The following is a 13,748-nucleotide window of genomic DNA, read 5'->3' on the forward strand; positions in this document are numbered from 1 at the left end:
GAGAAGAGCTCAGCTGAGCGGAATTACTTCCCTTCTGATTAAAAAGAGAGAGGGAGGATTTACCAAGCCAAAACTGGGTGTGTCAGCTTAGGCACACCTTTGACCCTGAAGAACTGAAGAGGGCTCTCTGGCCACACCCAGCACAAGTCTCTAGAGATTCACTGAAAGCAGACAGTCCACTTATCTACAGAGTCATAGTACAATGAGAAAAGCTGCCACAATGGGGGAAAAAAAAAGAAAGCAACAAGTATCTCCACAAATGCCAAACAACAAATGCAACAACTGAGGAAACAAGAACAAGGAAGACAACATTATGCTCCCAAAAAGAACATGATACTTCAATACAAGAATATGAAGACGGCAAGATAGAAGAAATGCAACAAATGGAACTCCAAATATTTATGATAAAAACATTTAGAAATAATCAAAACAAAAGCATGATCTACTGAAATCCATGCAGGACATGAAAGAAAATCTCTCTCATGAAAATGAAATCAAATTTAATAGAACGCCTTGGCCTGAAGCGCTGACATCCTATATAGGTGCCGGTTCTAGTCCTGGGTGCTCCACTTTAGATCCAGCTCTCTGCTATGGCCTGGGAAAGCGGTAGAAGATGGCCCAAGTTCTTGGGCCCCTGCACCCACATGGGAGACCTGAAAGAAGCTCCTGGATCTTGGTTTCAGAACAACAGAGCTCCTGCTGTTCCGGCCAACTGGGGAGTAAACCATCGGATGGAAGACCTCTTTCTCTCTAACTCTCCTCTCTCTATGTAACTCTGACATTCAAATCTACAGGATACTATTAAAAAAACCAACATTTGGGTTCCAGGAGTTCCTGAAGGCAAGGAGAAAGAAAGGATTAGAAGGGCTTTTTAATAAGATACTAGCAGAAAACTTCCCGGGTTAGGAGAAAGAAAGGGACAACCAAGCACAGGAAGCACACAGAACTCCCAGTAAACATGACCAAAAGAGATTATCACCACGACACATTGTGATCAAACTTACCACAGTGAAACATAGACAAGATTCTAAAATGTGCAAGAGAGAAACGCCAGATTACTCTCAGAGTATCTCCAATTAGACACACAGCAGACTTCTTATCAGAAACCCTACAGGCTAGGAGGAAATGGCGAGATATAGCCCAAGAATGCAGATAAAAAAAACTGCGATCCCAGAATGTTATATCCTGCAAAGCTCTCACTTGTAAATGAAGGTGAAATAAAGATCTTTCATAGCAAACAGAAATTGAGAGAATTTGTCACCACTTGTCCAACCCTGCAAAAGATGCTTAAAGATGTGTTACACACAGAAACAGGATCATCAATATGAAAGAAGGTAAAGGAAGAAAATCTCTCAGTAAAAGAACACAGGAAGTTCAAAGTATATATTAGAGATATCTTTGGGAAAATGGCAGGGCAAAGTCACTACTTATCAATAGTCATAATGAATGTAAATGGACTCCACTCTCAAAAGACACAGACTGGCTGAATGGATTAAAAAACAAATTCCATCCATTTGCTGCTTAGAAACACATCTTTCCAGCAAGGTTGTATGCAGACTGAAAGTGAAAGGTTGGAAAAAGATATACCACGCCAAGAGAAAACAAAAAAAGAGCTGGCATTGCCATCTTAATATCAGACAAAATAAACTTTAGCACAAAAACTGTTAAGAGACAAAGAGGGGCACAATATAATGATTAAGGGATAAATAGAGCAGGAAGATGTAACTATTATAAACATATTACAGGGCAATGGGCTATTTAAAGTTACGTAAATGAACTTAAAGGGAGACAGACTCCAATACAGTAGTATTGGGGTACTTAAGTACTCCACTTGCAGTAATGGACAGGTCAACCAGACAGAAAATCAACAAGGAAACAACAGATTTAATCAACACTATACACCAAATGGATCTAACAGATATCTACAGAATTTTTATTCCTACACTTGAAGAATATAGATTCTTCTCAGCAGTACATGGAACTTTTTCTACGATTCACCACATACTAGGCCATAAAGCAAGTCTCAATAATGTCAAAAGAATTGGAATCATACCATGCAGCTTCTCATACCATGGTGGAAAAAAGCTGGAAATCAGCAACTCAGGAATCTCTAGAGCATATGCAGACACATGAAGACTGAATAACAAGTTCCTGAATGAACACTGGGTCATAGAAGAAATCAAAATAGAAATCAAAAACTTTCTGGAAACAAATGAAAGGTAACAAGACAACATATCAAAACTTATGGGATACAGCAAAAGCAGTGTTAAGAGGAAATTTATAGCAATAGGTGCCTACATCAAAAATTGGAAAGGCACCAAATGAGCTATCAGTGCATCTAAAGGATTTAGAAAAACTACAGCTAACCAAACCCAAAACTAGTAGAAGAGAAATAATTAAAATTAGAGAAGAAATCAACAGAATTGAATAAAAAAATTACAAAAGATCAGCAAAATGAAGAGCTGGTTTTTTGAAAAAATAAACAAAATTGATATACCATTGTCCTAACTAGCCAAAAAAGGAAAGATAAGACCCAAATCAATAAGAACAGAGATGAAAAAGGGAGTATAACAACAGACACCACAGAAATAAAAAGAGTCATCAGAAATTACTAAGAGTTGCATGCCAGCAAACTGGGAAATCTGTCAGAAATGTATAGATTTCTGGACACATACAACCTACCTAAATTGAACCATGAAGACATAGAAAACCTAAGTAGACCTGTGACCAAGTCTGCAGTTGAATCAGTAATAAAGGCCCTCCCAAAAAAGAAAAGCCCAGGACCGAATGGATTCACTGCTGAATTCTACCAGACATTTAAAGAAGAACTAACTCCAATTCTCTAGCTATTCAGAACAATCGAAAAAGAGGGAATCCTCCCAAATGCTTACTATGAAGTCACCATCATCTTAATTCCTAAGCCTGAAAAAGATGCAACAGAGAAAGAGAATTACAGACCAGTTTATCTGATGAACATAGATGCAAAAATCCTCAATAAAATTCTGTCCAATAGAATGCAACAACACATCAGAAAAATTATCCACTCAGACCAAGTGGAGTTTATCCCTGCTGTGCAGGGATGGTTCAATGTTCGCAAATCAATCAGTGTGATACACCACATTAACAAACTGCAGAAGAAAAACCATATGATTATCTCAATAGATACAGAGAAAGCATTTGATAAAATACAACACCCTTTCATGATGAAAACTCTAAGCAAATTGCGTGTAGAAGGAACATTCCTCAATACAATCAAGGGAATTTATTTAAAACCCACGGCCAGCATCCTATTAAATGGGGAAAAGCTGGAAGCATTTCCACTGAGATCTGGTACCAGACAGGGGTACCCACTCTCACCATTGCTATTCAATATAGTACTGCAAATTTTATCCAGAGCCATTAGGCAAGAAAAAGAAATTAAAGGGATACAAATTGGGAAGGAAGAACTCAAACTATCCCTCTTTGCAGATGATATGATTCTTTATTTAGCCGATCCAAAGAACTCTACTAAGAGACTATTGGAACTCACAGAAGAGTTTGGCAATGTAGCAGGATATAAAATCAATGCACAAAAATCAACAGTCTTTGTATACACAGACAATGCCATGACTGAGAAAGAGCTTCTAAGATCAATCCCATTCACAATAGCTACACAATAAATCAAATACCTTGTAATAAACTTAACCAAGGATGGCAGAGATCTCTACAATGAGAATTACAAAACCTTAAAGAAATATAAGAGGATACCAAATAGTGGAAAATCTTCCATGCTCATGGATTGGAAGAATCAATATCATCAAAATGTCCATTCTCCCAAAAGCAATTTATAGATTCAATGCGGTACCAATCAAAATACCAAAGACATTCTTCTTGGATTTGGAAAAAATCATGCTGAAATTCATAAGGAGGCACAAGAGACCTCAAATAGCTAAACCAATCTTGTACAACAAAAACAAAGCCAGAGGCATCACAATACCAGATTTCAGGACATACCTCAGCCCTACCACATGACCCAGCCATCCCACTCTTTGGAATTTACCCAAAGGAAATTAAATTGGCAAATAAAAGAGCTGTCTGCACCTCAATGTTTATTACAGCATGATTCACAATGGCTAAGACATGGATTCAACCTCAGTCTTCATCAACAGAAGACTGGATAAAGAAATTATGGGATATGTACTCTATAGAATACTATACAGCAGTAAAAAAACAAAACAAATAAACATAAAAATCCCATGAAATCCAGTTACTTGCAACAAAATGGAGGAATCTGGAAAACATTATGGTGAGTGAAATAATCAGTCCCTAAGCGACAAATATCATATGTTCTCCCTGATCTGTGACAACTGAGCACTTAAAATGAAACCTGTAGAAGTAAAATGGACATCAAATAAGGAGGTACCTTTCTCTAAATGGAGGAAAGAACTTCCAATTTGATTATGGCCTTGTCTAAATAATGTCTGAGTTTGTGAACTCAAGAGGCTTCCATAGCCTCGGCAGCTCATGGAAAGAGCCGTGGGTGATTACTGATGTCATAAATAAGAGTATCAATTGTTAAATCAAAATGGGAGTCATTGTACATTTTTTCTCCATGTAGAATCTTTGTGCTTAATGTGTTGTACTATGCAAATTAATGTTAAAATTAGTACTCAAACAGTACTTTATATTTTGTGTATCTGTGTGGGTGCAAACTGTTGAAATATTTACTTAGTATATACTAAGTTGCTCTTCTGTACATAAAGATAATTGAAAATGTATCTTGATTAAGAATGGGGTGGGTGAAGGAGTGGGAGATAGGATGGTTGTAGGTGGGAGGGAGGTTATGGGGAGAAAAGCTGCTATAATCCAAAAGTTGTACTTTTGAAATTTATATTTATAAATAAAAGTTTAAAATAAACAAGTATATATTATACATTATAATGTAGTTTATGTACGTTTATTAATATATATTCTATTTGTAATTCTACAAATAGTTGTTTTTTTCAGGGTATTATTTAACTCATTTTTTCCTAGATTTCATTCGAGAATAAATTACTGAGTCCTTTTTGCTGCTTTTTGAGAATATTTTTAATTTTCCAAGATTTCTACCACTTTTAAAATTTAATATTTTTCTGTTTAGTAGACAATTGTCCTTTCATACCATGGCTTCCCCACTCCTAGTTCTTGAATTTGCTTTATCTCTTGACAATTATGAGATCTCCAAATTGTGTTTCCATCTCCAATTCCTATTTTCTAGAGCTTCAAGTCAGTATTTTCAGTTGCCTATTGAACCTCAGATCTGAGCATCCATAGGAGGCATCATAGTCAATCTAGGCCACGCTCAACACTTATTTTCTTTTTCAACTTTCTTCTTCATTCCCTTTTGTATCTCAGCCTCTTTTATATCTTCTCCTCTCCCTCTCAGACCAGAAAACTTTAGATCTTATTGAGTCTTACTTTCCTTTTTTCCATTCTTTAAATACAAGTAGGATTGATTATTCTAAGTTGCATTCTTATTTCTATTGTTTTCCATTGTCCATCATTCTCGTATATCCCTCTTGCTTGTTCCCTGCATGCTGTGATGACAGCAGTTCCAGCTGTTAGGCCAATTCATTGATTTTTCTGTGTAGAACTCCCTATCTCTGGAACTTGTTTACTATCATTGCCCCACCGTCTTACCTTCTACCACATTTTTATGTGTCGGGCCTTATGTCCCTCTATATGTGGTTACTCCTCCCAACTTTCTCTCTAAGAAACTTTTATTTCTTTATATCAAAACAGAGGCTTGTATGTTAGCATAAGCTTATATTTTAGTGAATAAACTTAGGGGCTTAATCACACTGTATTCAGGCATGTGCCAAAAAGATCATTTTTTTTTTTTTTAACAGTTCTAATTTCCTTTAGAGTAGATGTAACACTTTGGTAAAAAACCAAATGAAAACTTTCTTTTCAGGTAAAAGCAATCTTATTTCATTTAGACATTCAGCATATTCAAAATTTGCCTTCCCATATAGATGTTTAAAAATTATATATATTTGATGATTTTAAAAAATTAATATTTAAGGCTCATGACTTAAACCTTTCTGCTACCCTGATCTAGTCACAATAATAGCTCAGATTTCTTCTAAAAATATTTATTTATTTGCAAGTCAGAGAGAAAGAAAAAGTGAACTCAGATTTCTTAAGTCATATCATATACCTATTCTAAATCAAATAGTTTTATATGTGTGCACCTATTCTTAAAACAATGATGTCAAGTTTGCAGTATTATTACTATTCTCACTTGATAGATGAGGAGACAATTTTGTATGTGAAGCTTCTGAGATGTAAATTTGACAACATTTAAAATTTCTGTGTGTTTTCTTGATTTCAAGCATATATAACTTAATGTCAATCCCTTAACATGCAGCAGTGCCTACATTGTGAACATTGGTATGAGTGTGGGTGTTGCAAAAGATTCCTTAGTCTTCTTTGTGTTCTTATCAGCCAATGCTACTCAAATGGAGTCAGCTTCAGTTCTTCACGTGGACTCTCACTGTCCTACTGATTCAGGCTGCAGCAGCATATTCTCCCTGAAGCTCAAAGGTCATGGCCAGTTAGGTGCCTCCTGTACTTTCCACATTCACTCCTCTTTTGGTTTCAGTTGCATATCCTTGTAGAAATAGCCAAGAAGTTGTTATAGTGAGTGTTCAGAAAGTTGAAAGAACCAGGATTTCCTCTAGCTACGAGGAGTTCTCCACGTAAGCCAAACCTTGACCTGAATCTGATGCTGACTCGTGGTTTGGTAGAGCATTGATTCATATGCACTTTGTTCATTTTTCTTTACTGTTAAAATTTCTCAGTTGTCAGGACAATTCATTCTTCTAGAATGAAACCTAACTTCATTTCAAAGATATACCATTCTTGGTTTTCAGAGTTTGGTTGGTATTATGAGAGTTGAGATTCTTTCATTTCCAAAAGAAGAGAGCAAGTTTTCCAGACTGGTGGAGATGTTTAAGTATGACTCTAAGAACTTATAATTGAGCTAGATAATGAATATATTAATTTTTTAACTAAAGTTTTATGTAGTCATTAGTTTATCAAGATAAGAGACTTGCAGTATAAAAAGTCTCCCAATCTTTGACTTCTCTGGTTCCTTCTTCTCCCTCTCAATGAGTATGAATCTTCTTATTTAGAAAAAAATGAATGAACATTTACACAACTGTTTTAATATCAGAAGAATTCTTTTAAAAATATTTATATTTTATTTATTTGAAAGGCAGTGTTAGAGAGATGGGGGAGGGAGGGAGGGAGAGAGAGAGAGATAGAGGGGGAGAGAGAGAGAGAGAGAGAGATCTTCCATCCTGTGGTTTACTCCTCAAATGGCTGGAATGGCCAGGGCTGGACCAGGCCAAAGCCAGGAGCTAGTAGCTGCTTCTGGGTCTCCTAAGTGAATGTTAGGAGCCCAAGCACTTGGTCTATCTTGTGCTTCTTTCCCAGGTGCATTATCAGGGAACTGAATCGAAGTAGAGTAGCCAGGACTTGAACCAGCAATCAAAATGGAATGTTGTCACAGGTGGCAGCTTAACCTGCCATACCACAATGCGGGTCCTACCCCAGAATTTTTAAAACATAATTTTATTAGAATTGCTTACGTTTTCCTAGCTATCCATATTCTCTGAGTCTTCATTATGAGAAATCATTAACTGAGGCCAACACCACATCAGACCATTCATTTTTTAGTATTTCCATCATTCTGGCTTCTACAAGATACATCCTCTCCTACCACCACCACTTTCCTGGTATGAGTGGTACCTTATTATCAAGAATTATTTATTTTGGAGATGAATGGACTATAGCAATTTAAAGATCAATTGCTATTTCCGTTTACTTAGTTGAGAATAAAGAGCATGTCTTTATGGTGAAGTGCGAGAGTCCAGCTCCAGCAGGACCAGGGGTTCCTGAAGGTGTGGGATGGGTAGGTGTAGGGAGGAATGAGGGGCATGCTCACAGCAAGGCTGATGGCATGGCTCAGATGAGAGAGCCCCAGACTTTATTTTTATACCCTAAGTTACATCTGCTGTTCATTTTACACATTCTTTATTGTTCTCATAAAATCTGCAGATATCCACCTATTAGTGATCTTTACACAATTAATGATTCTTTCTTATGTTAACAAAGTCTATTTCCCATCCATGTTAAACCATTTACCTTGTATTACGTGTAACCCCTCCCTAATCCTGATTGCCATAGCCATGTAACAATTTCTTTGATTTTAAAGATTTACTTGATATTTGAGATACAATAGAACAGAGACTCAAAGTGATGCTAAGTTATATAATAATCGATTACAAAAAACATAGTTGTTATTTTGCAAAGAATCAGAACATCTGCTTATTGTCTTATAACAGTTGATTACAAAGATGGAACATTTACATTTTAGTTTAACTCTACTAGTAACCATTAACACCCTGCTCAAACAAACTCATTCATTACACATGTCCTTTCTTTTTTTTAAAAGGTTTATTTATTTATTTGAAAGTCAGAATTACATAGAGGAGTCTTCCATCTGATGGTTCACTCCGCAGTTGGCCACAATGGCCGAAGCTGTGCCTATCCGAAACCAGGAGCCTGGCCGAAGCTGTGCCTATCCGAAACCAGGAGCCAGGAGCTTCTTCTAGTTCTCTCACATGGGGGCAGGGGCCCAAGGACTTGGGCCATCTTCTACTGCATTCCCAGGCCTCAGCAGAGAGCTGGATTGGAAGAGGAGCAGCCGGGACTAGAACCAGTGCCCATATGGGATGCTGGTGCTTTAGGCCAGGGCGTTAACCCGCTGCACCACAGCCCCGGCCCCTACACATGTCCTTTCTGTAACCCTTCACTACTGCTTGTTAGTTTTAGTAGCTCACTTAAGACTCGCTCACTGATTTTGGTAATCACTTTATGTTCTTTCCACCTGGCCACACAAACTAAGGTATTTACAAGTCATTTTTCTATGATAAGACATACTCTCAAGCGGATTATAGCAGGAGACTGAAGACCTTCTCCAAGGTCCTTCTTATCCCTAAATCAAATCTAACTACATACGATGTATCCTACAGTTTGGAGTTCCCTCTAAGCTTTTATTGCTGATAACTGAAGCATCAGAAGGGTTTGAATTACTCTAGGAGGATCTAGTCCATCCAACAGCTCAACCATCAGTGAGGTCCTTTTGAGCAGAGGTTGTTTCTCACAGATTTCCAAGAATACAGTGATTATCAGTGAGATCACCAGGAAACTGTTTTTTTTTTTTTTTTTTGTATCAATAAATCTAAAACCACCAAGAGGACCACGATTTGTGGTTCTCATGCCCTATGGAAACAGACCTCCTGCTGTGACCTTGTCAGACAGCTGAAGTTGCCTGGCCTCTTCAGTGAAGCAAAGTATATTCAAATTAAACCAATTTTTTTCACAGAATTTATGTTTGTCACACAAATGGGAGTATGAAAATAATTTCAATGCCGGAGCAAAAAAAAAAAATTGAACATAATGGTACGGACAAGGGTAAACCATAATCTCTCTCTTGAAAAATAATGCCTTTTCCAGGACACGAAGAATAACAAAACTGTCACATTTTAAACTGGTTTAGTTTTCATGCTATAGCCACTTATCTACTCTGTTTACCACATCCTGGGAAGCTGGTACCAATAATTAAATAAATTGCATTGTAAGACACTTAGTCATTTAACATGGCATGAAGCCAACTATTTCCTTCCATTTAAAAAAATCTATTACTTTTATAAACTAATTTTTCTCAGTATCTATGTGACCTCTGTGAAAGCTAGCTTATGTTCACAGAAGTGCTTGTCTAGAAATAAAGTATTGTGCTCATAGTTGCTTTTTTTAAGCAAGGACAAAATACATTAGGCCTAAATTTAATACTTATAAATTTCATAAATTTCATATATACACATTCAGAAACCTGGTGAACAACTTCCACAAATACATACCCTGTTCCCACTTTGCAAGCTCTGTCTTTTCACAGGAGACGGATTTCTCAACAAGTCTCCATTCTGACAGTACTATTAATTTGATACATCAACCAAGTACAATCCTCTCTGAACATCCCCTGTCTCTTCCACAATTTAAATGAATGATTTAAGGCGATTAATTTTAGTTGAGGCAATTATTTTCCAGTGGGAAAAAAAACCAAAATCACTTACCCTGCCTGCTTCCTTTTATCACATTGAACTTGTTGCATTGAGCTAGGAACCTTAGAACAGGAACAGAGTGATCATACAGCTGGCAACTGAAGCCTCTGAGTCCATTTGTGACTTTCTGTGCTTCTACTGGGACTTTCTAACATTCCACTCCTTTCCTGTGAGATGCAATTTCAAATGTGGAAAAGAAATTTTCTAGGAAATTCCTGTCCTTTCAGTTTTCTTCTAGGAAAATGAAGTTGAAAATGTAAGTTGATTATTAATTGAATACATTTAAAGTTTGCTAGACTCTATAGAATGAATTAAAATTTTATTAAAATACCCCAATAACCATAAGAGTCAATGCCTTTTCCTGAAGAATATGCAATGTGATTATACTACAACTATCAAAAAAATCAAAGTTGAGGTACCTGGAGTCTATTCCCAGTACTGAGTCTAGTTGTGTGACCACAGCAATTATTTAAAGATTTATTTATTTATTTGAAAGTCAGAGTTACATAAAGAGAGAAGGAGAGGCAGAGAGAGAGAGAGAATGGTCTTCCATCTGCTGGTTCACTCCCCAGTTGGCCACAATGGCCGGAGCTGGGCTGATCCGAAGCCAGGAGCCAAGAGGTTCTTCTGGGTCTTCCCTGTGGGATCAGGAGCCTAAGGACTTGGGCCATCTTCTACTGCTTTCCCAGACCATAGCAGAGGGCTGGATCGGAAGTGGAGTAGCTGGGACACGAACTGGCACCCATATGGGATGCTGGCACTGCAGCAGGCCGCTTTACCTGCTACGCACAGCGCCAGCCCCCAAAGCAATTATTTAACCACACTGGAACTCTGACTTCTTTAGCAAAATATCAGGATTAAACTATGTTATCTGTAATACCATCTTAACACCTAACTTCTAGACTCCTGGTTTACTTACTTGATTAAAGATCAATTGAGTTAATCAATCAATTAATAGATTTGATCGATTTACTGAAGAGGGAAAGAAAATTATGTTGTACTCAGCATGTGAAGTAGGGCTACATCATGAAATGAGAGGCAGAAAACCAATTGAGAACACTATTACATACCCAGATAAATAATCATAAATTCTTCGCTGTTCTGTGGTCTTGGCGCCATTTATTTCATTTTCCTTATAAAATGTAGTATACATGATGCAGCAGTCATGGATTTTACTAGAGGCAGTCATATCACTTAGTTATGGAGATGTATTTTGAGCAATGTGTCACTAGCTTATTTTGATGTAGTGCTCACTCAGAGACTTAGATGGCCATGATGTCTCTAGGTGAGATGATCTTCAGGGATCTCTGTCTGGTATGCAGTCTGTTGCTGACTGAAATGTTATGTGGTGCACAACTCTGCTTTTTCAGAGTTGATTCTGGCAGCCTCATGGCTTTGCGAAGTGGTAAATTCACTTATTTATATTTAAAGACTTTATTCAAAATTCAGAGGTTTCAATCCTCAAGATAAATTGTGATAATTTTTCAGGTATCTCTAATTACAAAGAATTTTTAATTAAAGAGAGTGATGGAAACATAATGAAGTCATTACTTGCTAATTTCAGGTCTATCACTTATATGTCATTACACATCCTCTTCTTTCTGAGATAACTGCTTTGATATACAAATACCATGCATACATTTAATGCAGAGGAGATGTAAGACAGCTAGCAGGGGTATGTAAAACATAGTGAAGAGCCAAAGTGACTCCATTAAAAAAAATAAATAAAAAGCAGCCTCCGTTTGCTGTAGCAGACTCGAGACCTTGTAAAAGCAGGCATTCAGGTGTTCTGGAGATATCAAAGCTTACCAAGGACAGCTCAGCAGACCAAGGGCAGCTCAGTAGAGATTGCCAAATGAGGTAACTCCCTGAACCCAAGCCAAACGGAGACCCCCTCCCCCTTTGACTAAGAGCAACCCGGGACAGCTCCGTCCAATCATCAAAAGCCCTGTACTGTAAGCCCCCGCTGATGTAACCCTGTGGTTTTTTCCTTTAAAAGCGCTCCCAAACAAAGGCCTGGGCCTTTCCTCCTCCCTCCGCTGCTCCAGTTGGTTGGATGAGGTCCCTGTCACAGCTTGTACTTTTACAATAAACCTTGCTTTTGCATTTTGGTGTGATTGGGTTGCTGATGGCTTCTTGGGGATTCTCTTATCTGGGCATATCACATAGCAAGATAAAACAAGTGGATGAATAATAAAGGAAGGAAGAAATGAGAAATTGAGGAAGTAAGGCAAATAAAGAAGCAACTAGCACGGAGTTCTACAATGAAATCTCTAGGATAGGCAAGCTTTGTGACTAACGTGGGCAAGGGGGAGATATTGATAAGTCTCATAGTACTTGATGTCCATCAGCTACAAATAAGTATTGTGTAGGAGAAACACTCTAATTTCTGATTTTTAGTCAAGGAGAGAGAGCAGAGTACTGGGAAATGAAAATGTTCTGTTTCACATTGTAGCTTTGCCCACATACAGGCTTTGTGATCATGGGAGAGTTATTTACCATTTAGTTCTTAATAGGTTCATTTATTAAATTGGGATGGGAATAAAACTCACCTTATTGGGCTATTTTTAGGATTAAATGAAATCATTCATACAAAACACTTAGCTCAGTCTCTTAAGTTTAAATGACTATTCCAAAATTTAAACTATTTTCAATTGAAAAGCCCTTTTTAATTTATTTGAGATGAAGGTAGAGAAAGAGAGTGAGTGTTCCTGTCCACAGGTTCACTATTCAAATCCCTGGTAATGTCCAGGACTGGTCAGGGCGAAAACTAGAAATTGGAAATTCAGTTTAGGTATCCCATTTGGTTAGCTGGTAAACAATTAGTTGAGCCATCACAGCTTGAGGATTTCTTAGAACAATGCCTGATACTCTAAATTGCTCTTTGCATTTTTGCTATTAATATATTTGAGAATTTTGATAGTCCAATAATTCATTTTGTTTCTTTTTTGGGGTTGATCACTATGCATAAAGATCATTCCTACAACTGAAGTGACAGCACACCATAAAGTGTATAAGTCAGAGGTGTACAGTTTGGTAGGTTTAGCAAATTTACACACTCATATAAATACTGTGAAAATCAAGATATTAGAATACTACATATCACTGAAGAGACCTTGCTCTCTTCCTTTTTTAGGCAATAATCTCTCCAAAATATTTACTATTTAAAATATAATTTCCATAGATGTGTTTTGCCTGTTTTATCAACTTTATATAAGTGGAACCATGCTGTACCCTTTCGTTTATTTAGTCAACATGGTGTTAACAATTCATTCATATTATTGAATATAGAGATTATACATTCTGTTCAGTGCTACGTAGTATGCAATTTAAGTATAAACAATAACTTATTTACTGTTGGTAAACATTTGAGTTCTAATTTGTTCCATTTTATTAAAAAGTAGCTATAATTTTTTTTTATTTGGAATGTCTTTTGGTAGATTTACACGTGAATGTATATTGGGTCATTGTCTAGGTAGTAGAATTGCTGCCTCATAAGATATATGTATGCTCAACTTCAGCAAACATTGCTGGCAGTTTTTAGACTGTGCTTATTCACACTTTTATGATGTGCCTTTTCAATAATATTGCCATTTTTAA

Source organism: Lepus europaeus, chromosome 12 (assembly GCF_033115175.1).
Source record: "Lepus europaeus isolate LE1 chromosome 12, mLepTim1.pri, whole genome shotgun sequence".
NCBI lineage: Eukaryota > Metazoa > Chordata > Mammalia > Lagomorpha > Leporidae > Lepus > Lepus europaeus.